General features: G+C 35.3%; 1 long non-coding RNA gene across 1 annotated transcript; it reads right to left on the bottom strand.

Moving 5' to 3' along the window:
* Nucleotides 1–719: 719 nt before the first annotated feature.
* Nucleotides 720–10,088, bottom strand: LOC142838773 (uncharacterized). Its single transcript, XR_012908629.1, has 3 exons — nt 9,805–10,088; nt 5,292–5,412; nt 720–1,645 (listed from the first exon to the last, which is right to left on the bottom strand). It is a non-coding gene; the product is annotated as an uncharacterized LOC142838773 (long non-coding RNA).
* Between the last annotated feature and the right edge of the window lie 17,135 nt (nt 10,089–27,223).

Genomic DNA, 27,223 nt, shown 5'->3' with positions numbered 1-27,223 from the left:
ATCATTTGGTTGGTTGGGAATACAAGTTCCTTTTCATGTTGGGAATAAATTGGATTTAAATATGAAGGCTAAGTCAATCTATTTGATTACTCTATTTGCAATCATGTTCATGGGCTAGCCTTACAATGTGTCCCATTGAACAAAGTACAAATAATAACTGTTGGCCCTTTAGTTTTCTTTAAACTATTTTAGAGTAGGCAAATGAACTGCTTTGTGGATAGCAGAAATCCTATGTCTCTAAGGGACTGGAGGGGATCACGTTGTAATGGGAGGGTTATTTGGGTACCACGGAAATGTCATAGCAGAGTATGGGTGTTTGGGAGGATTGCCAAAGAAATTCCTAAGAAACAGCACATCTTATCCACTCTGTTAATTGCAAATTCTAGAAGATACTGTATCCAATAATATTGGCAGTCTGTAGATGATTGAATGGATTATTAAAAATTGGGTCCAACCCTAACAAAAAGGCAACCAGAAAATAATTTGATTTTACTATGTTATCAAATTCATAATTAGATATTTTAAATACTGGCTGTCTTCAACATTAAACAAGGCTGGAAAACAATTGCTAAACTTCTGATAAGTTATTTTCTTTTCAACATCTCAGGGCATCATACAGTGACACTGGTTGATTTTCAGGGTGAGCACAATTTTGAAATATTTATTTATCAGTAAAACGCTGTAAGAAGAACAAAAGAGGCAGGCATTTGTTGCTGGCAGAATTTTTTTTTTATTTAGAAAGAAAATACCTTTTGAATACTGTGGCATCCAGATTTTAAAAGCTGGGTTTGTTTTCATTCTCTTACTTTAGGGCTGATTGTCATTTCTTTTGGTTATCTTACCAAAACTGAAAAAATGTTTAAAAAATAAGCAATAAACATCAAGTCATAGTTTAGAGTACTGTCAAACATGGCTAACAGAGATAAAGCGTATTTCTGACAAATTGTTCATTGTGAGAAGATAGCTTAAGCTGTGCCTCACAGCAAAGGCAGGCTGACTATATTAGCAGAGCATACATACTTCATGGAATGGCCAAAGCAGTTAATGGTTAAAACAGGATAGCTCTGACACATGGTAGGATGGTTAATTTTGTTTGTAGGCTTCATTGGGTTGAACATGCCTAACAGACTAGTAAATCATGCCTCTACACATGCCAGCAAGGACTTTTCAGAGATGAATAGAACATGAGCGCTCAAACATGATAAATGGCTTAATGTACTGATCGGTTAAACATGTTACTGCACTATAAGGAAGGGGTAAAACTGTGGGAGGTGTGGCCTGATTTAGGAAGCAATTCACCAGGGGCATGTTCTAGGAGACGTGATCATGTTCTGGCCTCTTCTCGTTACTGTTTTCACTCTTCAAAACGGTGCAAGCTCTTCCGCCCACATCTTCAAAGGTGGGATGGACTGAAATCTCTGGAACCTTGAACAAGATAAATCATTCTCCCTGAGGCTTTTCCTGTCAGAGGTTTGTCTGCAGCAGAAGTGCCACTGTCACAGGTGGGCATCCGTCCTTAAGGTTAGCAATTCAGCTGCTTTCCTGGTGGTGTGCCGAGAAACAGAAAAAGAATCTTGGCTCTGAAGAGATGAATGCTATCCGTTCTGCTTTCATTACCGTGAACTGGAAAAATGGCTACACTTGCCTGCAATAGGAACCAAGAGTCAGATCCACCAACGGATTAGTATTTATTAGAAAAACTTGCCTCACTCAGAAAGGGGTAGGTCAGTCAGTGTTTGTTAAATAGAAAACACTCTGCTACACAACTGTCACGTGTATGTAGAGGGACTCAGTCAGTCCCTTGCAGGCTCCCTGGTGGTTGCTTCAGACTTAGAGAGTTCCCCACGAGCCCAGGTAATTTGTTTCTGTGGGTTTTCTTGTTATGTCCTTGACCTGTTTGGCTCATGCAAAACTTCCTCTCTCTCTTAAAAAGGATTCCCTGAATTCGGCCTAATGTTTGTCTGTGGGTCTCTGCATCTGTTTCCATCAGTTACTGGAAGAAGGCTCTCTGATGACAGTTGGGGTAACTTGGTCGATTTTTAGGACTCCTAACTACGTGAGCAGGGGCTGTCCTTAAGGCATTGGCTGGCACTTGGAAACCTATTCCTCATACTTGTTTTCCTTGACTAGCCTAAATACAAGGGGAGGTGCTTAGTCCTACCCACCTTGATATGCCATGCTTTGTTGATAACTAAGAGAAGCCTATCCTTTTCTGAACAGAAACAGATGAGGAGTGGTTTGAAGGGTGGGGAGGTGGGGGGAGGATTGGAAGGAGAGGAGGAATGGAAAACTTTGGTCTAGATGTAAAATAAACAAATTAATATCATTAAAAAAAGAAAACAGCCTGTTAGGTAGGTGTTAATTTTATGTACATTTAGCTAATAATTAAAGTCTGCATAATATTATTAAGAAACTTGTTAACGATCAGACAGTAATTATGTATGTATGCATGTACATGAGTATGTATGCAGACATATGTAATGCATCTGTGTGTCTGTCTGTCAACCTTTGGAGTTCTGGAAATTGAGCTAAGGACCTCATACTTTCTATATCACCAGGCCAAAATTGTTATAATTGGGATATCAATTGAGATTATTTTGTCTGTTGATTTTCTGCCTGTTTTTGCCTCCTAAGCTGTAGCTACAGCTCTCCACCACTTAGCTTCTGATTCCTTTCTGTACTGTTTATCATCAATTCATGTCTTTTACCATTTGATGAACTCCTTTGTTCCACCTAATGCAGAAGAGGTGTAGTTGTTCACCTGCAATTCCCACCACAGCCAGATCCCCAGAGGAAGCCAACTACTGTGATTGATCATGTCTGCTAGTTCTTGTTTTGATTGTGTGACCCTGCCTCAGTGATTAATGTGGAGGAGAAATTGTGAATGATACCTGACAAATGCCTTGACTTCTACATTCACGCAAATGTGTGATTTGCACCCACATACACACATGTGCACACAATGCATAACACACATGCATGCCTCCCCACAGAAAAATAGAAAAAGAAAAGAATAAATATCTATACAGTTCACAAAAATTTGTGAATATTTGCCCAGAATAATTATTTGGTTGTGAAATTTGCTAGCAATTAAAATATTAGTTTGAGAATATATGTAACAGTATATAGTACATAACATTGTTAGGGATTAATAAATTTTGCTAATTGAAACAAAATCAGAAAACTGAGAGATGTAGGAATTAAATAATCTTTCCATATTCCTGTAACTTACTCTTTCATTGATTCATTCTGCCACTTTTGCCTATATGTAGCTTCTTCTTTTTTTTTTTTTTGATTTTCGAGACAGGGTTTCTCTGTGGCTTTGGAGCCTGTCCTGGAACTAGCTCTGTAGACCAGGCTGGTTTCGAACTCACAGAGATCCGCCTGCCTCTGCCTCCCAAGTGCTGGGATTAAAGGTGTGCGCCACCACCGCCTGGCTTATATGCAGCTTCTTATTACAGCCTTATTTCTTGTCATATCTATGAATATAGTCAATTAATTCTCATTACTTTTTAGAATTCTATTATGTGAATATGTCGTTTCACTTTCCCATTTTCTTTTTGTTGGTTATCTTCTTCTTTAGGTTTATGAAAACAATGTTGTTTTGTTTGTATATATCGTCTGTGGTCAGGACACTAATAAAACTGAACTAGAGAGTTTTAGTGACATATTTTGAAACAATTTAATTTTATTATGCCTATTTTGTAGATTATTTTGTACATCATAGTATTTGTTGTGTGACTTAACCTGTTGGAGATTTATGTATTTAAGATTGTCCCAGTTTGAACTAAAAGAAACATAAAAAAACTTCCTCATACGAATGCTAAAAGTTTCCATTAGATTGTCTTTTTTTACAAAAATAAAAGAACAAAATTTAAGCAATTATATAAATAAAATTTGCCTCCAATTTTCTTATAAGTTAATTCAAGTTGAATGCAGGTCAAGAAGGGTCTAAGCAAAATGTAATACCCATTTAATTTATTAAACTTTTTAAAATTGTGACCTTATTAAGTTTCTGGGAAATTCACAGGAAAAAAATGAAACATAATTTAAGCACTAAAATGAGTACCTTGCAAATCATTTTATTTAATAAGAAAATGATAGCACTAAGGAGAAAACAATATATTGTTCCTTAATCAAGAATAGTTTTTAACCCTGATTTAGCTTCCTTTTTTTATATCTTACTGTTAGATTTTTGTCTCTCACTTAAATATCTTAAAGTCAGAACTCCTTAATGACTGTATTCATTTATTTCACTAATAATAACCAAACACATGCTTTCCCAAGGCATTGTGTGTATTGGGTAGATTATAACAAGAGACAATCTAAAAAGAAAAGACTGAAGGAAACGGACTTAATACATGATGGCTGTAAAGTGTGATTGTAAGGAAGAACAGATTTATGTTATGATATGGTAAGAGTTAAATTTACAAAGATGGCTTAAATTTCTTTAGTTACAGCGAGGAAAAGAGAAACAATGACCTATAATCATTTCATGTAGATGCTAGGTAAATCCATGTTAGAGGTTAGAGCAAACTGTGTTGGATTTAGTAGTGAAAATTGAAACATTATAAATAATTTAGTCTATCAATGTGCTTCTTCGATCCTTTCAAAGTAGTAGTGTTACACACCTTTACTCCAACACTCTGCAGGCAGAAGCAGGCAGGTCTGTGAGTTTGAGGCCTGTCTGGTCTAAAGAATAAGTTGCAAGACAGTCAGAGCTATACAGAGAAACACTGGCTTGATAACTAAAAGCTAGCCAAACAAACAAACCCTCCTTAAAAAAAAAACCTAGACTTTTAAAAATTGGGATTTTGTTCTTCTTGGGATTTTCTATGTGTATTTGATAAAAGAAAAAAATGGTTTTGTTTTAATCAAATATCCATTGAAGCTGGAATAAAAACTCTTCTTGAGACATATTTTGGAGCATCTTGGAAAACATGTCAAACTACCCAATACTGAAAAGGGATTTGAAATTGTTAGTCACAGTAGAACAGTCAAACACATTTTTTAAGTCTGTACCCAGAATGAGAAAAAAAGAAATAAATGGTGCATAAGTAAGTGAATTTTTAAAAGTAATTTGAATTAAATTGTTGATATTTGCTGATGACTGACAAGAACAAATATGAGATTTCAAGTGTGTTTTTCACCCTTTGTGTATTTTTATAAATACTAGCAAAATGATGGTCAAGGAAATGATTCTTTTTAAATTCATCACAGACAATTGACCTTCACACTCATGAAGCTTTTAGAGAAAATGCATTTTTACATTTGGGACCACAGCAGCTCACCGGGTATGCTGAAGCAGCCGCAAGTCTTCATCTGAAGATCCTCAGCTTTGCATAGGTTTTGATAGTCAAGCAAATTCTTAGTTGAAAGTATATACGGCATAGGCTGAAGATTTGTCAATTCCTTTAAACATATTGTAAAAGATGTTTGAAATAGAGTTTTTTGCATATAAAATGTAAAGTTTGCATAGTCATAATAAGCTTACTTTGTAAAATGCACTATCCTTCCAGGAGACTAGCACAGAGAGATACCATTAAAACTTGAATGACAAGATGGGAAGAATAGGCCAGGCCAACATCTTGTTGTAGAATTCTTTATTTAGCATTATTCAGAATATGTAAGTAAGGTATGTATTATTTTATTCCAGACACTTTGATCCTTTTTCCTGAAAACTATACACCTTTCTTAGATGGTGGCCCAACGATCAAAACAATAGTTAAGAGTTTGGCATTGATCTTATGACCAAAGTAAAGTCATTCATTGAAAACCTTTAAGTATGGGCTGGAGAGATGGCTCAACATGTAAGAGCACTGGCTGCTCTTCCAGAGGTCATCAGTTCAATTCCCAGTACCCACATGGCAGCTCATAACTGTCTAACTTCATTTCCAGGTGATCCAACACACAGACACACATGAGGACCTACGTCAAAACATATGAAAGAAAACCTTTAAGTAAAATGATCTGTTCTATTTTTATTTGAAAATACTTTTTTCTTGGTGAGAATTCTAATGGAAAAACAGGGAATTGGAGTGTAGTGTGGTTTCAGTATTAATTGTGTGTTATGTGATGTGTATTTGTGTTGTTATGCCTGTACCAAGGCACACATGTGAATGCCAGAAGAAAACTTGTTGAGTTTGTTTTCTCTTTCAACCCTTTGGATTAAGCTAAGGTTGTCTGGTTCAGCAGTGGGTGCCTTTATCCACTGGACCCTCTCACCTGCCCTGGAATGACACTGAAAAGTTCAGTCTGTCCTCAACTTCATGGCAGAGCTCTGTGTCTCTCTGTCCTCACCTCTTTACTCGACAGTGTAATGACTTTACTTCTAAGCAAATCAGAGAAGCATAGGCATATCAATGCCGGGTGGTAGAGGAGAGATCAGAGAAGAAAAATACCGACTCTGCATTAAAAAGGAGAAGCTTGTAGATAGAGGCCAACAGCAAGAGCCGGGCACAGAAATGGCAATAGTGCAGTTCCCAATGTAGATGCTGAACTCACATCAACTGCACTCAGTTTAGACGTGTTGGCAAGACCTTGAACACAAAATACCCAGGTATGATAGATATCATCAACTGATACTGTATTATCATCATATCTTAAATTTTCAACTTGAAGACAAAACACGTTTGAAAAGAAAAAGAGACAAGACAGATAACAAGGGAATAGGTTTTAAATGGTCATACTTATTTTAGATGCACAGACTTTTCCTTTGGGTCACAAAACTGAAGGTTAAATATATTCCAGTTGATTATTTTTGCTCAATTAAATCAGGTTGCTTTTATTATTCAAATGTAAATTATCACATTTGAAGTCAGTTCCATATTATAAATGACTTTATTGCTTACTCTTCTCTTCACTCCATGCACACTGAGACTAAATAGTTCTAACATTTGAAAAGAAAAACAATCATCTTTTAAACTGAATACATATAGATGTTTACCTGGTTGTGTATATTAAATATATGCATTTAAATAACAATTAGATTTTGATAACATTGTTAAAAAGAGAGAAAGATAATACTCTGAGTGAAATAACTGCATTAGAATACATATTTAAATAAAATCTAAAAGTTCAACACATTTTCCTTGATAACTGTCATTATGATGTTAAAATAGTTTCTTCTTTATCATTCATAGAAAATGAATTCTGTGTGCTTTAAATTTATCTTTCAATTCTGTTTTGACTCGTGAATTCTATTTTTTAAAATATTTGCATTAGTTCCTTGGGGATTTCATGTATATTTGGATCATGATGATCCCTTTTCTCCCAGCTCTTCCCAGTTCTATTCCCTTTTCTCTTCCAACACAACTATGGATCCTTTTTGTTTGTTTGTCATCAAAACCAATTTGTGGTGTCTAAATATTTCTGAATATGTAACCTTTCACTGAAGCATGTTTGAATTATCAAAGGCTACACCAATAAAGAAGATTGAGTCTTATTTTTCCTCAGCAACTAAAAATAGTCAAAAACTACTACACTAGAGATGAAACTTGTGCCCATCTTCCCTGTGCTTGCTGTCACATCTGCTTTGAGTTTATATGTTTAGCTATCCAGAAGATGGCAAGTTCAATTGTTATACCACTATTTTAAATTCATTCGCTCATGATTTAACTAGAGGCCAATTTACAATACAACATTAAGCATACAATGAAACAAACTACTCTAAGAATTGCTCAAGTGATGTTAACAACTACTTGCTTCATTTTGTGAAGAAAAAGGGAGGAATTTAAAAACATCAGTGTTGTTGGATAAAAGTTTATTAATTGCTTAAAAAGAAGTGCAATATTTTAAAAAAGCATAGCCTCCAAAGTAATTTCTCATGTCAGTTTATTCATTTAAAAAGATTCATGGTCTTGTCAGCAAACCCCCCAAAGCCTGAAGAAACTAGAAGTCATTATGCATTAATATAAACATGTAGCATAATTTGGTGTTTATTGAGTTTGCATGTCCTTAGCCAAATATATGAAACATCCGGTAAGAATGAGGGTTTAGCTTTTTTTCATATTTCTTATCCCAGGAACAGAATGGCTTTCTTCTCCCCATTTAGACAGTGTTTTGTTCACATCTATTGTATTTCTCTTTTATGTATGTTGATTGTCTGTCTTTTGTTTTTTAAATTGGGATGTACTTGTAATTAATTATACCAATTGAATGCCAAGCAGTATCCAGTTATTATGGTTTGGCATTAAAATAATTTTAAGTGGCTGGAATGGCTTTAACATATGAATATCTGCATATTAATATATCTGTGTAGCCACTACATGAAGAGAGATATCAGAACAGAGATATCAAACTCCCAAAAGTTCTCTGGTTCTTTATTCCACCATCATCAGTACCTTCTTCCAGAGACAATCAATATTAATATATGTATACACATATATATTTTACATATATAATATGTATATAATTGACTTAGTCCCTATCATCTGTCCTTGAGCTTAATGTAAATTGCACACTTAATGAATATCTAATTTCACCTCTATTATTGTTGGGCAATTTGTCTGAGATATTTTTGATTAGACCAATTTGCTGTTTTCTAATTGCAGTGTAGGTCTCTTCTAACTATTCATTATTTTAAAAACTCATTTTCTTTTTAATCAAGTCCAAATTAAATATCTGCCATTTATCAATCCTCTACCTATATATCCATCTCTCTGTAATCTGTCATCTTTTCTATCAATCATCGAGTACCTTTTCATTCAAGTTTTGGTTGAATTTTATGTCTCTCTCATCATGTTCCTTGCAGTGTTAGAACTATTAGTATTTTCTATTTGTCAAAATTCAGCACTTACTCAAGTTTTTGGAACTAATGTGTAGTATATCCAGAATCACAAAGGCAATTGTTCTGACTTTATTTCTAATGCCGTTTTCAGCCCAACACAGAGAGACTAGGAATACAGTCTTAGTCAGATAGATTTATTCCTGCAGGAGAAGCCTGACTGTATTGGAATATGTGAGGTCACTTGATCTTTGAGAACCAGACACAGAACTTGTCTCCTTTGAAATTCTTTAGCATAACTATTTTATAAAACTTCAAGTTAATTACTCAAATGATTAAACCCAGTTCATAGGTAAAGAATTACAATGATCATTTCTATACACTTTAGTCAAAAGAAAAGAAGGCTTTAAAATGTATATCAGAATTCTTTGATTTATCTGTATTGTGAGACACACTCAATAATTCAGTCTGAATATTTGTCATGAAGCATCAGTAAAAATATAATAAGTAAAATTAAACATAATTTCAAATACTTAACAAATCAAATATTTGCATTTTAAATATGCACATTTTAAGGAACACGTTCCAAGTTCCAAAGATGTAGTTTACCATTTAAAATTTTATATGAATCAATACAAGTTGCAATTTAAAAATAAATATCAAAATTAATAATGAAAATTGTTTCTATTTTATGACTCAAACTATCTTTTTGCTTTTCAAAAAATAAGAATTGAATTATAATTTATATAACATTGAATATCTTCTCCAAACTCGAAAAAAGTAAGACAGATCATTTTAATTCCTATAACAAATTTGAATACATATTTCTCTAAAAAATGCAAATGCTTGAAAACTTGCTCAGTTTTATAAGTCATTGAAAAAGTAAATCAGAATCACATGATTATGTGATCTGTTGATGATTCCATGAAAGGTACCATTGAGAAATCATTGACTTTATAGGATACTAAAACAGCCTTCTAAAGGCTTATTATTCCAGTGTCGGGGAATGGATTTCTCCTGGTGATATATAAAAAAGGAATTTTCCCTCTATCCCCACATTAATTCTGGAAGTCACTCACATTGGGAGACTTGATATCTTCAGGTCGCTTTTCTTCAAAGGGTCTTGATTGCAACCACGTGTTTACATACTCTCAAAACTGGAGCTTTTAGTTTCTCAAATCAGCTGTTAACACATGACTGCTGGCCTTTGGGTTCCAATATCTATCCTCTCTTCTGGTATTTTTATTTTTAGCCTACAAATGAAAATAGCCCTCGGCAACAGCTTGAGGGTATTGCATTACCTCGGTGGTGCTGTGCAAACTCATAACTTTTAAATAGTCTTTTAACTGCGATCCTTGGACTTTGATTGATGAAGGAGGTGGATGTTCATCATCTTGTTTCGTTAAGTAACTACTAAGGAGTTTAAGTGTTATTTTTCTACCTACTTGTCTATCCACTTTTTAACAAGCTGAAACTTACATACCCCAAACCCAATTTCCCCCACTTGGGGGCGATGTTGCATCTTTTGAGGATGTGTGGCATTTTTTGGCAACAAAAATTGACTAACGGGATTTAAGCATTGTCTGCTCATATAATGAGAATCACAGGGGAAACTAAGCAACATGATTTCCACTTGCACACTCAGTCATGGGAACCAAATGTTAACTGTGAAGGTACTCTTTCTTTGAAAACTTTTCCTTCTTGTTCAGCAATGTAGAGCAATTTCATGTCATAGATATAGGAATAGACAACAGTCCCAGGAACCAAGAATGTTTTCTCAATTAAAACAGTCACAATTCCAAGCAGTTGGAAGCTAAGTCTACTACCTCCTTTGAGCCTCTCCTTCTAAATCAACAGAAAGAGGTTTTACTGGGATTATTGGTCTCCTTACTAAAAAGGCAACTGCACAATGAGCCTATAACAAGAAGTCACTACATTTACTAGGAGCTTCCTAGTCCGGATCAACGGGATTCTGGGAAAGCAGGCTTTCCATTTCTATGGGGAGAGACTTGGTCAGTGGCAGACAGAAAGAATTATATGAAGTAAACATATTGTAGATTACAGAAGTTTTTTTTTCTCATCCTAGGGCTTCCAATGAACTACAAAAATAGAGGCTTAGCAGCCATAAGATACTTAGCTAATCTTTTTTACTTCATTTCAAGAACAATGATTGCGATAGATATTTTCTAGTCTGAACTGACATGTTGTGGGACTGTCTGGGTATTTGAAAGGCAATACACCTGTTACCGGGGCCACAAGAGAGTGTACTGCAAAATCAAAGTGTGAAATTTGTGGCAGTTTGTGTGGCTGTGTGTCTCTTTGGGTTCATTGCATTTGAACTTCTGGGAAAAGACTGCACTGACCAGTTTAGCAAGCTATTCTGTTCTCTGACATCTAGCTGATTTGGGACAAAAGCTACCCCCCCCCCCCATTGCCAATGAGTTGGAAAAAAAGCAGCTGCTTACTGCACAAGGTTTTTTTTTTTCCCATATGGAATTCTTCCTGTGAAAGTTGTGACCTTCTCATTTTTTGCAATTAGTTTCTTTAATAAACAATTCTTTCTTGAATTTGACTGTTAGACCTATTTCTTTCAAGTTCCCTGAGCTATATACTACCTTTGATGTGTTTTCTTCCGTATGCTTAATTTCAAACTGATTTATCTGTTTCTCATAAGACTTCTCCCATACTGTTTAAAATGGCACCATACAAAAATATTTCTATTCATACAACGTAATCTGCTGCTTAAAACCCTCAGAATTTATTGCTAACTTGAGAAAAAAGGAATACATTCTGACCTAAATGAAGTCTGCATCAACACAAGGCAACTTCATTTCTATGAAAACTGAGTTTATTTTCACAGGCCTGTGTTTTAAACACTATTCGAACAACAAATAATAAATTCTTCTATTTTCCCTGTTCTGATAATGTACAGATAAAAATTATGTACATAACTAGTATGTCTTTACTCATAGACTAAATATGCTATCACCTCTTTATATGTTACATATTCTCAAATATAAAATTAGAACCAAATTCTAATTCTACTAATACATGATATTCCATTTGAGTTTGAGTATAGCATTTTTATTGTTTTGTAAGTGATTTGCAGAAGAGCAAATGACTTTATTCTCTCGAATAAACATAGACCAACAATACTTATTGATTACGTGAAATCTAGGCTAAAACATACTTTATAGCTCACATAGGAAATACAAGACTTTGTAATTTTGCAAAATCTAAACTGAATTTCAATGGGTGAGAAAATACATTCAGTGGGGGTTTGACTGTTTTCTATTTCAATTTTATTGCATGTGTGTGTGTGTACACCTTTTTATGTGTTTGTTTTTGTACACCTCTGTGTGTGTGTATGTGTGTGTGTGTGTGTGTGTGTGTGTGTGTACACCTCCGTAGGCAAACCTGGCAGTAACTAGTGACAGTCAGTTCACTCCTTCATCCCTGTAGACTGTGGGATGTGCGGGTTTTGATTTGGCAGCAAAGTCGTTTCCCTTTGTTCTATCTTCCTGACCCATGTTGACAATATTGACATTTATTTTACGATCACTTTAATGCCAAATGTAAGTAAATATTCTTGTGTAACTATAGATAAAAAATGATTAATGCTTCGGCTACTGAAATTAATGACAACAATATTCTAGAACATACTGATCAATCTTCCCTCTTTCTCATAAATTATCTTAGGTTGCTACATTTTGAAGTCTAAATGTTTCAAGCACATTATGTAACCCACCAGCTTTATAAAGGAGAAGTATCTGAGGATGCAGAATGATTTTGATCATATTGATATATGCCTATATAACTTAATTACATGAGTGTGTGTATACAAGTTTTAACTCAAGCATTGAGCGATTCCTGTTCATTCACAGAACTAATAGATTTCTTTTTTTGTATAAATTACTTCTAGGTTTTTTGTTATTACTTATATATCAGAAAGATGAGCTATTGGAAAATCAAATAAAGGAAAACTACTAAAATTAACAAATAATGCAATTATCTGCTTTTATTTTCATTTAATATGTATCTTAAACAAGAATCAAACACATAAGCTAAATGCCTCAGTAGGATTCACTCCATTAGAAGAAATAAAAAGTAACAATCCTTCCTTTACCTCAGGTCAGTCTGAATTTATATCTGTTTTATTAATTTTAATTAAAAAATAATATTTAACTGTAATCTGTTAAAATGACTATTTTAATTGACCAATAATTTTATTCTCTCTTGGGTAAAATATAAGGGGGTGCTGGCATTGTGAGTTTCAGGAAAGGAATGGTTACGTTTGGGATGTGTTTGGTTTGGATTAAGAGACACATTTGTGAAGGCCAGTCTTACTCCCTTGCCCTGTTCTGTCTCTGCTGTCTGTCATTTTCTAGACATGGTTTCTTCTACTGTTCCAGATTACAGCTTACCAACTTAGAAGATGGAGTTTGGGGCAAGACAATTTATTATAAATTGGGCATGTTTTATTGCATCCGAAAACAGAAGTATGCCTTAAACAGTGACTGGGAAAATTATGTTTTTTTTTAAAAAAAAGATCTGAAGGCCATAGAGCTAGAAGTAATCTATGAAGTCACAAGTTTAACCGCAAGAGTGTGTAACATTTCAGTCATATCTCGGGACAGACAAAAATATCATAGGTAGGCAGACTGATCCGGCAGGCAGAGAGAAAGACAGAGATGGCTTGCTGAAAATTGATGAGGTTCATATTTTTTCTTTGCCAATATGTCAATACTAGTGAGCATTAAATTTGAAATCATTGTCCTGTATAGTTCCTAAGCTGCTTACTTTCAATAACTGAGCGTTTCATGGCTCTCCCCACAAATGATTCCCCAGTTTGACTGGCCATATTTACTGAGCAGAAAAGTTCAGATGATATATTCCTAGTTGTTCCCTGATACCCTCAGGGTCCCTTTTATCTCGCAAGAACTTTGGTGATCTTGAACTTTAGCTTTATTTTCTAAGTTTAAATCTACAATCTAAGTGGGATCTTCATTCCCTGCCAAAATTTACAGAAGAAAACCCAACCAAATTTAATCTCACTTCCTCTCTCTCCACTGTTCCCATAATTGCCCTGGACAGACACAAACTGGTTTATCTCTAAGCTGTTTTCTATTAAGAATTAAAAGGGATAAAGCATAGCCATCTCAGAGGGAATTGACTTGTTCCCAGTGCGTGACTGTTTCCTTTGTTACCAGATCAAACTGGAAGTGAAGCAGCCTGATATGTTCTTCATAGAGCTGGTTTTTTAAACCCCAGATTCTACTCCTCCCTACCCATTAATGACAAACCTCCTAGCTAGGCTCTGAAAATAGCAATTTGAAAGTATAGATAGTTAAATGGTGGCATTTAGAACTGAAATTTGCAAAATAGTAATCTCAATATATAAACATATTTTTCAAAAGTTTTTTTTATTCATACCCCTTATTATCAAACTTTTCTTACAGAAGAAAACTTAGATAAGGATATTTATGTGCCATATTTTGAAAACTTAAATATTGATATTTTTATTTAAAAATTGAAAAGTTTTTTTTGTCAGCCACTGTTAGGGCAATGAGAGACACTTGAGTCCCTGTGGTAAAAAAAATTATTTTGTCCAAACATAAAGTTGAGATCACATTATATACATGACAGCAAGCTTACACAATATTCATTTCTCCCATAAAACAACTCTGATTATTTGGGTATCTAAAATAAATTGATAATAAATTTTTATTTATATTTTTGCCTTGATAGAAAGAAAATAAAAAAACTAAGATTTTTTTCATCACTGCAACTGTTTTAATTTTTACTCTTTTCACATCTTTATATAGTTTATCAAGGCAGAAATAATGGCTTCTTTTTTTTTCAGCCAATTATCTGAAGGTAGTGAGCAAAGCTAAGTTTCTTAAAGATGTCATCATTAGACAGACCTTCCAGGCTGCTTTTATTCTTCCATCTTCTTTGCTGTGTATACCTCCAATTCCCTCCTATCTTTTTGATTATCATGTTATTGACATAGACAAAAATAAGAAGACTAAAGTTGGTGAAAGACAAAACCCTTTTTCCTTCAAAAGATCATCTTATTCTAAAGCTTACTATATAATATTTCATATTCTCCAGGTCAAACTGTATCCTGGCATAGTGGTTTAATGTTGATAATTTTCTCCTAAAGCCAAAACCAAAGATTTGGTCCTCAAAATGGTATTATTGGGATGGTATACTGGACCTTCAGGACACTGAGCCCAGTGAGCAGACTTTAGGTTATTGAAAACGGTTTATTCCTCTGCTTCCTCGCGCAAGAAGTAACTGTTCTTAGAAGCATTTCTGCCTTGACATGCCATCCTAAGAAAAGCTCCGAACATTGGGCTCCTTGAGCATCTTGGACTTGGTCAAGGAACCTTTTCTCTCTTGTCTTGTTGCAATAACATGAAGCTGACAAACACCAGAGCCAAGAAGTCTAAAGGAGTTGCAGAACGATGAATAATTCGTAGTTGGCTTCCTGGGCTTAAGAGTAGAAGACAGAGATTTGCAGATACATAAGACTAAAATCAGTCACCAAAGTTCACACTCAGACAAGATTTCTTCCGTGTGAACACAATTCTTCCATTAGAATAAACGCTTTCATTGTTGTTAACTATACACTGTATTAAAAAGACACTTGCAGAGTATTAATATATCATGGAGCGCCAATTAAAAGTATTAATTCTGAATATAAAATGATAGAGTTGCTCCATGTTCAGACAATGGGATGGTTTGTTTTGTTTTGTTTATTTTGTTTTTTGATAAAACTATGGGAAACAGATAATAAATACAAAATATAGAGAAAACGTATTATATGCATTACTAGCTTTTCAAGAAAATAAAATTTATTTTGAGACAAAATTGTATTGCTTGGCACTTCTTAAAAAATATTTTGCCAGCACACCTAAAGAGATAGAGAAAGAGAAGATGAAACTAGTTCATCTACCTACCAGACTAGCTCTATTAGAGCTAAGGAAATCGGGTAAGAGACCTGATAGGTTTCAGACACAGTAAAGAGATGGAAGGCAGAAAGAGACACGGATGTGATCTCAAAAGATGGGACTGTTTTCACACATAGAGAAGGGCAGCCTCTCTTCTGTGGGAAATCTGGGGTCTACCAAGGGTAAAACCTGGTTTTGTCTTTAAATAGAGGTGGGGTGAGGGGTCTTGAGAATCAGGAAATAGTGTCAGCCATAGGAAATGCATGCAACTCTACTTTAACCTCAGACAGGATAATCTGTAATAAGATTGCAATTTTCAGCATTAAACAGGATAATAAATGTTATTTTGACTGAAAACTTGGTGTTGAGCTGATAAAACATAGTATTTGATGGTTCCTAATGACCTTCATTCTCAGTGCCGCAGGCCTATTTGTTGTGTACAGAGACTCTGGGAAAACTTAGTCATCATCGGCCACACTACCCAGGACTTCTAGTCCAGCATGGAAGGTTGACTGTGGCAGTTTTAGCCCAATGACCTACTTCAACAATAGATAGCTCAGAGTAATTTGGGAATTATTAAACTCTGATTTTGTGCTGGTCTTGGTCTACTACGGGCTCAGGGCATGACACAACTTGATTGTACTTTTGGTCACAAGTGTGATGCATAGCAGAGAGGCTCCTGCATCCATTGTAACTTCTCTGGCGCTGAGAAAAAGCACACTATGCCAGATCATAGTCTAGTAACTACTGGTGTGGATCTGAGCCTACCCAGAGATAGTTATATGGGAATTATTCTTATTCTTATTATTATTTTATATGGGAATAATAGACACACATTTGAGGTACTTCCTTGATTCTTTCAGAAAAATACAACAGTGTTTTGGGATTAAGCCTGCACTTCATTGACCTCTTTTACTGAAACAGTGGCAAAACACCAACATCAGAATCCCAAAACCTGGATCTGTGGACCACCCACTGAGACATTATGGGAATTAGAAAAAGTAGGAAATTTCCAGAACTTCAGACATGAAACAATCACGCCACGAAGACTGGGATACTCAACTAATCCTTGAATGTCCAGACAATGTTTTACATCAACTTACCAATAACTCATTCTAGAAATACCTGTATTGCATCTACATTGTTTATGGCTGTAGATACTGAGAATGAAGTACTAACCCACAGGGAAAGGATGCTTACCCTACTTTAGATATGGCAGCATAGAAAGGGTGATAGTTTCTTTTAGAGATTGGTTCAATATATAATAGGTAAGAAAAGCAGTGAAACTCAGTCTTTATGTGCAGAAGGTCGATGTAGAGTGATTGTTATAAGTAGGTGTTTTGATCAGCGGATGAATTGTGAATTGGCATTGTGGAAGTTGGGACATATATTAATGGAAAGTAGTGACTCTTGAAGACTATGATGACTTAAAAATTTGGACTGTCAGTGGAGAATTTAATGATTGTCAAAGGTATCTACTAGTTAAAATATTTTGGCAATAATCTCCATCTTTATACAAAGAAATCCAAAATCAAATGAATCTGGTATCTTTTAATTTTATAGCAAACCTCTAGTAGGGTGATTACAATTGCTGGAAGATGACTATGTATAAAAAGGATATTGTTTTGTCTGTTCTTTGTGCAAAATATGCTTGGAGATCTTGAAGAGACAGGGTCATAATGTCTTGATGTATAGAATGGGGTGTGTGAATTATTTTGTACCTACTAATGTCCATGTATTTAATAGTATCTGGCATGTAACAACATGGGTCTTAAACAATTCTCAGTTCTGATATAGCAGCAAAACTGTGAAGATGAAGCAGGACTGTGGGAGAGCAGCATGCTATCTAAGGCATTTTTGACAACTGCTATAATCAGCACATATAAAAATAAAATCTAAATGACTGAAATTTGTGCATGACTAAACTAGGCCAGATTGTTACTAAACCATCTCCTGCCCTGTGGAACTTACCTTCTTGGAAAATAAATAGCACATAAGTAAACAATACTTTAAACAAATTTGCATTGTTGTATACTCCAGAAATACCCCCTGAAAATATCGCGATGGACCCAAGATCTGAATAAAGTATGTTGAAATAAGTTAAAGCAAATAAGCAAAAATGTAGATGCAGGAAGGGTTTTTGTTGAGTATCAGGATGTGGAAGAGTCTTCATTTTAAAGTACACATAAACCAATTTGAGGAAACTAAGAACCTGCTAGCCTTGAAAAATGACTGTGTCACAAAAGGAAACAAACAGCATGAGCTCCCAAAGAATTACATCATCTTATGTAACCCAGGGAGAGGCAGTGGTCACTTTAACTGACCTTGTAGATTTTGATACCACTGTTTGCAAATGTAAGCAGTTCTTTAAAGGTACTTTTATGAAGCAAAATTAACGTATTAAAATTATAACTTACATCATTTATAGATGTACAGTTGAAACATGTTAGTATATTTACCAAGTTGTATGACTGTCCCTATAATGGTTGCCCTTGAAGGAAGTCACCTATTAGCATTCTCCTGCTGTATCCCTCTTCAACTCATTCTTTTCTAGCGCCAAGCAAAGGCTGATTAATCTTCCATATGGATTGTCTACTCTAGACATTTGTTAGAAGTGGATTCTATCCTAGAACCTTTGCTGTGTCTTGTCTCATTTTAGCATTAAACTCTCAAAACTCTTCCTTTTGTAACATTTCACAGCACTTTATTTCCTTGCACACAATATTCTGCTGTATGGATAGACCATGCACGATGCACTTATCCCTTTGGTGATTGACCGTTAGCTATTTCAGCTTTTGTCTACTCTGAATCAGATGTTACTATAGGCATCTGTGTATGCATTTTTTCTCATCGGCAAAGGCTTGTTTCTTTTGGGCATGTATCAAGGAATAAAATCACCGAGTCACATTATATCTCTGTGTCTTGTCTTTTGATGAACTACAGGACAGTTTTTCAAAGATGATGAAACAGCCTTTGTTCTGAAATAGTGTCTAGGGTTATATATTTGAACCTTAACACTTTTGCAGCTAATGTTCATATTCCTGTCTGTAGTAGTTTCAGCGATGAGATGTTTGGCAAGTTCCTCAAACATGAAGACTTTGATTTCACAGACGGATTACTTATCACAGTTGGTTTAGAGAAATTTTTTTTTGATGTTGCTTTCCAGTTGCGATATAATGGGCATCATTGAATCATCATATATAACCCAATATAACATTCTGTCTTGTCATCCTCCTAAAGTTAGTGAGTCAGATAGCCATGACTTTAAACTTTTGAAACCATGAGCCAAGATAGACATTTTCTTTTCCTAAGTTGCTCATCTCAGATAGTTTGTCATGGTAATACAAAGCTGACTAGCAAAGAGAATTCAATATTCTACAAGGCAAGCTTTTAACATTGAAATTTAAAAGTAAAAGATAATTTTGAGGATAGAATATTGGTTTATGTTCCCTGAGTTTGTATTTTAGTAATCTCAGCTCCCATTTCATTATGGGTCCTTGAGATAAACCAAGCAACGAATCTTCCATTGCATCTAGAAATACTGTGCGCTCACTCATTGTCTTCCATCTGCCTAAGTTACAATTTCATGGTTCGCTATTGCTGAAAGTAATCAAATTTTGAAATGTGGCAGATGGAGTAATTGTTTCCCAAGATAACCCAGACCTAATCCCTGTGTCTTAGAATTTATGTAGCAATGTAGACTTTCCGATATGATTAAATTAAGAACCTTGTGATGAAAAAAACCACCCTAGATAATTCTGATGGGCCTTGAATACAAATCTGAGACAGACGAAGGCAATGTGGGTTCTGAAGCAAGAAGATGCCCTCCTGGCTTTGAAACTAGAGAAAGGGACAGTGGACAAGGTAATATCAGGAATAATTATTTGTGGGATAATGGTAGGAAAAAATAAAAGATAGTTCCCTAGCAACTAGAAGACAAACACCATGGTTATCGCAAAGTGCAACTAATTTATGGTTCGACCCCAAGTACTACAAGAGAATAAAAGGCTGCAGTTTTAAGCCACCAAATTTGTGGCTATTTTTGCAGCAGGTAAGGAAACTACTGTTTGAGACAGCACATTTTTATGTAAATTGATTTCCTAGGAGAATAATTACTTTTATTTATTTCCTTTATATGAATTTTGTTTTATTATGTGTTTTTTCTGCATGTATATTTGTGTACTACATGTGCATCTGCCGCCCAGGTAGGTTAAAGTACACCAAGAACTTTAGATTCTAACGAAATGATGTTCAGGATTCTAAGGGATGGAAGATAGATTTTTTTTTCACCAACTTAGTGTGTAGGTAAGGATGCTTGTTTATTGTCTAGTGTTTTCTCAGCAAACATTCTTCAATCTCAGGAAGCATACTTTTGATCTTCCTTTATTGCCAGCTGAAGTGGATATTGTCTATTGGTTTCTAAATTTAGACGTTAACATCAGAAAGTCATCAAAGTACGCTAGCAAGCAAAATAGATACACATCAGAGCACAAGGGAATTAAAGACGATTGTCTTCATCCAGAGCTGGTTAATAGTTTCTGCTAACAACATTGCAGTCAAGGAGTCTTAACAATATCTATATACTGTCAAGAGCTCAGACTATGAAGTCTGTGTGGATCTGGATCCTTGTACACATAGCTGTGAGGCTTCTGGCTCTGGAGAAGTCATTTCTCATTTCTGTGTTTCTTTTCCCCTTTTCATAAATTGGTATTACTCAATGAATGCATTAAAGCAAGCTCAACAGGTCATGCATAAACACAAGGACTTGGTAATATAAATACTTCATAGTATCGAAAGAAGAATTGCATTAGATTTTTTTACCTTATCTGAGTTACACTCTCTCAATTTGGGGGGAGGGTGTATTTTTGTTATCTGAGGACACAGGGAGCCTGTATAAACTGATACCATCTACCAGCCTGTCATATTTCTTCTTTTCAAAACTCTTTTCTTAAAAACATACAACAACACCTGGCTCCCACAAAGTAAGAAAAAAACCCTACTACTTGTTCCGTTTATTCAGCCCACTGAAGCAGAGTTTGATCATAAAGACTTCTGCAATCTGCACGCTGCCCTCAGGGCAGATCCTAAGAATACCTTTCGTGTGCATGACAATTCCTATGCTGACAGAAACCAGCTTTGTTTCTGATGACATCTCTCAAGTAAACACGTGAGAGAGCTCAGTTATCAGAATGCTAGCTCCAAATCCAGGTCAGAAACAGGAGTACATACAGCATGTGATAAAGCCCTCAGAACTGGATAGAGAGAATAGAAGATATGAAATCATGTATGTCATTTTCTGTATGAATGGACATCATGCAATTTGCTTCAAACTTTATCTTTAACATTTCTTAAACTAGCATTTCAATTTCATATCTATTCAAAGCAGTGCAAAAGTATCACTACAAAATGCCCTAAAGTGACACAATCAGCTTCATTTTGTACTTGAAGAAAGAAATACTAAAATCCAAACACAGACTAGAGAATCAGGATTTACAACTATTCATAATCTAGATACCCAAACAGAAAATGGATGTGTCGACATACATTTCATCACTTTTTTAAATTTATTTATTTATTAAAGATTTCTGTCTCTTCCCCGCCACCAACTCCCATTTCCCTCCCCATCCCCCAATTAAGTCCCCCCCCCCTCAGCCCGAAAAGCTTTTCTAACATTAAGGGTATAAGTAATTTTCAATATCTTCATATTAAATGCAATGGCACATCATTAATCTTTGTCAAACTTTTTGTTGTCTTCAGTAGGCTAGACCACAGTAGATTAAAGGGTATGTAAAACTGCTAAAGATTATTTTTATTAGCTGAGATAAAATAATGTGGGATCCCTCTCTTTATGCTACTGTTACATTAATGAATAAAGAAAACTTCTTTGGCCTGTTGATAGGGCAGAACAAAACTAAACTGTATGGTGGGAGAAAGAAAGGCAGAGTCAGAGAGAAGCCATGGAGCCCCACTGGAGCTAGTTGGAACTTTACCAGGCAAGCCACAGCCACGTGGCAATACACAGGTTATTGGAAATGGGTTAAATTAATATGTAAGAGTTAGCCAATAAGAAGCTAGAGCTTATGGGCCAAGCAGTGATTTAATTAATACAGTTTCTGTGTGATTATTTCGGGGCTGAGCTGCTGGGAACTAACAAGCAGCCTCCTTAAAACAATGAAATTGCTTCCCAGAAAGAAGGCGCTTGGCTCAGGTCCTAGCAGGAATGAATGCCAAACCCTAGCATTTCCACCACACATTCATTCTTGAATCTTTGTGTTTTCTATATTTGCTGGCTATAAATATTTATTTTATGCATTATTATCTTCTTTTTAAAATAGGAGGTGCGATTTTAGAAATTGCTTCATGAGAGCCCTTCATACATTCCAACATCCTTTTCCTCTGATGTAATATTTCCCTTGAGTAAATTTCACCTTTAACTTGATTTATTCTGGTTTTGATATTTGAGGTTTTATTCATACATGTAAAGTGTTGCTCAAATTCTTATCTGTTCTCTCCCTTCAAGATATTCTCTTTTTCTACCACTTTCTGTTCCAACTTTTTGTGTGCTTTTTAAAAATGTCCTACGACTTTGAAATCCACTTAGTGTTGTCAGTATGTGCATGAGAGTAACACCATCTGCAGGCATTTAGGTAAACTATCAATGACTGCATCCTTGAAGAAAATCTAAGTCCCCCTGCCCAAGCAGCCGTAAGTTGCCAATTCCCCCCCCCCCCAGTTAGGGGGGCGAACTTTGTAAGTCCCTCTTCTATGTGTACTTAGATTTTTTTTTCTAGCTTGAAGTTCTATACATTTCATGCATGAAGCCAAAGGTACACTGGCTTCATGTGTGCAACAATGCTGTTCTGCAAGGAAAACACATTTTGTTGCAACCATCCATAGTACTGGCTCTTATAATACTCCTCTCCCCTCTTCTGTGATGATCTCTGAGTCTTGGAGGAAGGGGAAGTGGTATTGATACTCTATTTAGGGCTGAGCACTCCACCCTCTGAGTCTTGTACTGTCTGCCTGTTGAACAGTAGAGTGTTTCTCAATAAACCATCATTGACTTAAAAAATTTCTCCGATGAAGGTTGAAAAATGTACTGACCTATGAATACAAGGATAAATGTTTAGGTGACTGTTTAATACCATGTTTATTTAGCAGAATTTGAGTATTTGGCTCCTCCCTCAGGCCTCTGACCTATTCAGCTTTGGGTTTTTGACCCAATGCATGGCACCAAGCATAAGTCCCATTTTGTGAAGTAAACCTTACATTCAGCCAGAAAGTACTTGGTTACTACTATAACATTTGGGCCACCATAGCACCAGTTGGAATATCTTATCAGAGCAGGTATTATTGTATCTTGCAGAGGTCACAGATAAGATTGTTGAAAATTATTCTGCCCTCGTAGTACACTTAGTTTTTTCCAGCACCATGAAAGTTGTTTATTAGCTTTGAAGCTTCCAGACCAGTCCCAACCTGATTTCTTCACATCCTGTGACTCAAGTATATGCTATGTTCAGTAATACTAAGATCTTATTATCAAGAACTGGGGATAATAGGTCAATGAAAGGAGTCTTTGAGGACATCTATGGGAGTGGACTGAATGAGCTTGAAAAAAGTAGACCACACCTGGAACTGGACATTTTATTATAAAAGCTGATGATGTCATGGAAATGTACTATCCCTCTTTGGGGTACTTCAGTTGAACGCATTTTTATGCTAATACATATATGATTTAGGAAACTTCTATAATAGCAAGTTTTCATATAACTCTTTTGAAGGTTTTTAGTGTTAGCAACATCTCTTTACACAGCTTTTTCTACAGTACCCCCCACACTTAACCTTCTTGTTCTGATATTTCCTGACCTTCGTTCCACTTATATTCAATGCCCAGCTTGGGATGGTCTCTTATTAGTTTCTTGTCTTCTGTGGGTACTCTGGTTCAAAGGCAAGTATCTAAAGAGTCAAAGCACATATGAGAGAAATTTCAAATACACATATGAGAGAAAACACGCCACATTTCTGGGTGTGAGTTAGCTCACTCAGAATGATTCTTTCCAACTTATGCATTCATCGTCACATTTCATAATTTTATATTTTTCACCTGAGTGAAATTTCTTTCTCTATATTTGCTACATAATCATTATCTATTCATCAGTTAATGGACATCAAGGCAGTTTCAAATTCTAGGCTATTGTGAATAGAGCAGATTTGAACGTGGGTGAGCAAGTGCCTCTGTCGTGGGATATAAAAGCCTTTGTTCGTGCTCAAGAGAGGAGAGCTGGATCATATGGTAAGTCTATTTTCAGTGTTGTGAGGAGCAGTCACACTGATTTTCATAGTGGCTATACCAGTTTACACCCCCACCTGTAGTGACTAACTGCTCCCCTTCCCCCATGTCCATGCCCACATCTGTTGTGATTGGTTTCTTTGGGCTTTGCTATTCTGACTAGGGGGGAAACAAACCCTCAAAGTAGTTTTAATTTTCATTTTCCTTATGGCATGACGTGCTGACCATTTTTAATTGTTCTCATTTAAATTTCAACTTAAGTCTTTTAGCTATCTATATTTTCTTTTTGGAAAACTCTGTTTACATTCAAGTTCCAGTTTTATCTGGGTTCTTTGTTTTCTTGCTGTTTAGCTTTTCTTATTTAAGTTCGAAGTATAATCTAAAAACTAACCCTCTGTTAGATGTGTAGTTAGTTAAGCTTTTCATGTGCTCTCAGATGCCTCTTCATTCAAGCAATGGGGCCTTTTACTGAGCAGAACCATTTTAATCATGAGGTCCAATTTCTTAGCTGTTTATTAATGTCCAAAGTCTCTATGTTGTTTCCATTTCTTGTTCTACTATGGATGGAGCACTAATAACATGGGTGAACAAGTATTTCTATAGTAAGACATAGGACTGTTTGGGTGTATGTCCACGAATGACAGAGCTTAATCATATAGTATATCTCACAGCTTTTGGAGAACACATTACTTTGCTCAGTGGCTTCAACAGCAGTGCTTTCCCAACAGCTGTAACTAAATGTTTTTTCCTTACTTCGGTGCCAACATTTCTTGTCGTGCTTAAAATAATGACCAGAATTAGCCATTCTGACCATTCTGATGGAATCCTATAGTAGTTTTAATTTGTATCTCCAAAATGAATAAGGATGTTAAACATTTCAAAAATAATTTTTAGTATTTTGTATTTCTTGAGAGCTCTCTGTTTGTTGCATACCTATTTTTTCTAAAAAACTGGGTTGTTTGTTTTCTTGATGTGCAACTAACTTTTCCTTTTGAATATTCTAGACTCTATTTCTCTGTCAGGCATATAGCTGGTAAATCTTTTCCCAGTTCTTCTCTGGTGGAAGAAATATGTCCCTGGGAGTATGTTTTGAGAGCGTATAGCTTCTTCCACTTCTAGTTTTTAAGGTTTTGGATTTGTGATTGAAGATGTGATCTCTCACCTCCTTACTTCAGCTTACCTGATGCCATTCCTCTCCCTGAGATTATGGGCACCCCCGGTAGAATCATAAGGAAATATAGAATCTTCTGTAGAAAGAATTCCAATTCTATAGGCTTGTTCTCCACTCAAGTGATGCTGTCCTTTGCTGTGCAGATTTTTTTTTTAATTTCATGAGGTCCCGTTCATTAGTTGTATTTCTATTATTGTGCTATCAGAGTTCATAAAGTATTTTCCTGTGCCCATTATTTGAAGCATTTTCTATACTTTCTTTTCTAAGACTTTTAAAGTATTGGATCTTACATTAAAATCCTGGACCCATTTAGAGTTGAGGTTTGTGAAAAGTGGCATGAGAATCTAGCTTCATCCTTCATATAGTATCCAATTTCACCAGCAACATTTGTTGAAGATACTGTCTTTTCTCCAGTGCACATGACTGGCATCTTTATAAAAAAAATCGTGTGGCTGTAGACTTTAAGTTTGAATCTACATCATCAAATACTACTAGAAAAATTAAAATGAAAATGGCCATTCTGTCAAAACAATGTACAAAATAAATGTAATCCTCATCAAAATTCCAACATTATTGTTCAAAGAATTTGAACAAAAGCCATGAAATTCATATGGAAACTCAAAAGACTAGAATAAAAAGATAGATAAACAAACCTGTAAGGGAAATTATCAGCATTGGTAGCACCATCCCTGATTTCAAATTATATTACAGAGCTAGAGTAATCAAATGAATATGGCACTGACAAACATAAAGGCACATGGATAGTGGGATAGAATTGACGTTTAATTATTTATAATTGAAATTATGTTTAATAATATTATTTTACATGTATTTTTTCATTATGAGTTCTTTGAGTTTATCTGTATTTCCTGGAAGTCTCTACCTCTTTGTCATTCACATTCCGCCCCTGCCACACACACTTCTATTCCCTTTTTGTTCTTTTACAGGTAGCTATAAAGGAAGCATATTATTTTTTTTCAACTAGGCTAAAATTTGTAGCTATTCCATGAATCTATCTTATATTCTATCTCTTAATAGAACTTTTAAGCCTATGGTATATATATATATATATATATATATATATATATATATATATATATATAATGTTTTTTTTTCTTTATTGGAATTTTGTAATTCCTTCATCATTGTCCTTATTTGATCTATGTAATCTAATAGCAGACTGGCCATTATACAATGTTAAACAATTAGATGAAATAGAGTTAATAAATCTAGATATTACATGAGCTCCCTAGGTATAACTGTCATAGTTATAACATGCTGGTCTTTCCCCAATTTATTTCTTCTCTCTGTTTACCATGGTACACTTTTACTATATTGGTGATCATGGCAGAGTAAATTCTATGAGCCACATCCTGTCTAGAGGTTCCACACTGCAAGAGCGAGTGTTCTACCCAGTTAAGACAATATTCTAATTATACTTATGTTATTTAATTAATGCAAATCCATTTCCACTCTGCCTAATTCCAAAGAGCTTATTTTTTTAATTATTGAAAACAGAACTCTATATACCAATATTTAACTGTTCGGGACTGATAACATGCTTATTTTTTCTTTGGAATCTCCTATGGTGTTACAAGCCTCCAAAACATTTTCTCACCCCAATATTTATCCTGAGAACAGTTTGACGCACAAAGCCTTTGCCAAATTGCTACTGTCTTGCAGGCTTTACTAAGCCTGTTTCTGTAAGATTAGGAAATAATTTGGTTATCATTTTGTTTATTCTTCCAACCCTTAAGGATGGAATTCTTTCATGTTGGGGACTAAGACTATTAAGACTATTTGCAGTTCTTTTGCCAGCCTCGGAATAACTCCCTCAAGTTATCGTGAAGTTCATGTTTACGTATCGGCTTCCTGGAAATGTGCTCACAGTGGGTACTTAGATGCAACAGAGTGAACTGAAAGTACAGAAATTCAGAATGAAACTGAAGAAAGTTGATTCACGGATAAATGGCACAGATCCGGTCTGTTGGAGGTCATTCTCCTGCTGTGCATGAGTCCCATACACAAGATTTAGAGTGAGCATGTCCATAGCCTCTCTACCCAAGATTTTCATTTGTGCC

The sequence above is a fragment of the Microtus pennsylvanicus genome, chromosome 20 (assembly GCF_037038515.1).
Source record: "Microtus pennsylvanicus isolate mMicPen1 chromosome 20, mMicPen1.hap1, whole genome shotgun sequence".
NCBI lineage: Eukaryota > Metazoa > Chordata > Mammalia > Rodentia > Cricetidae > Microtus > Microtus pennsylvanicus.
The sequence above is the reverse complement of the archived record's forward strand: the minus strand, read 5'-3'. Positions and strand labels throughout refer to the sequence as shown.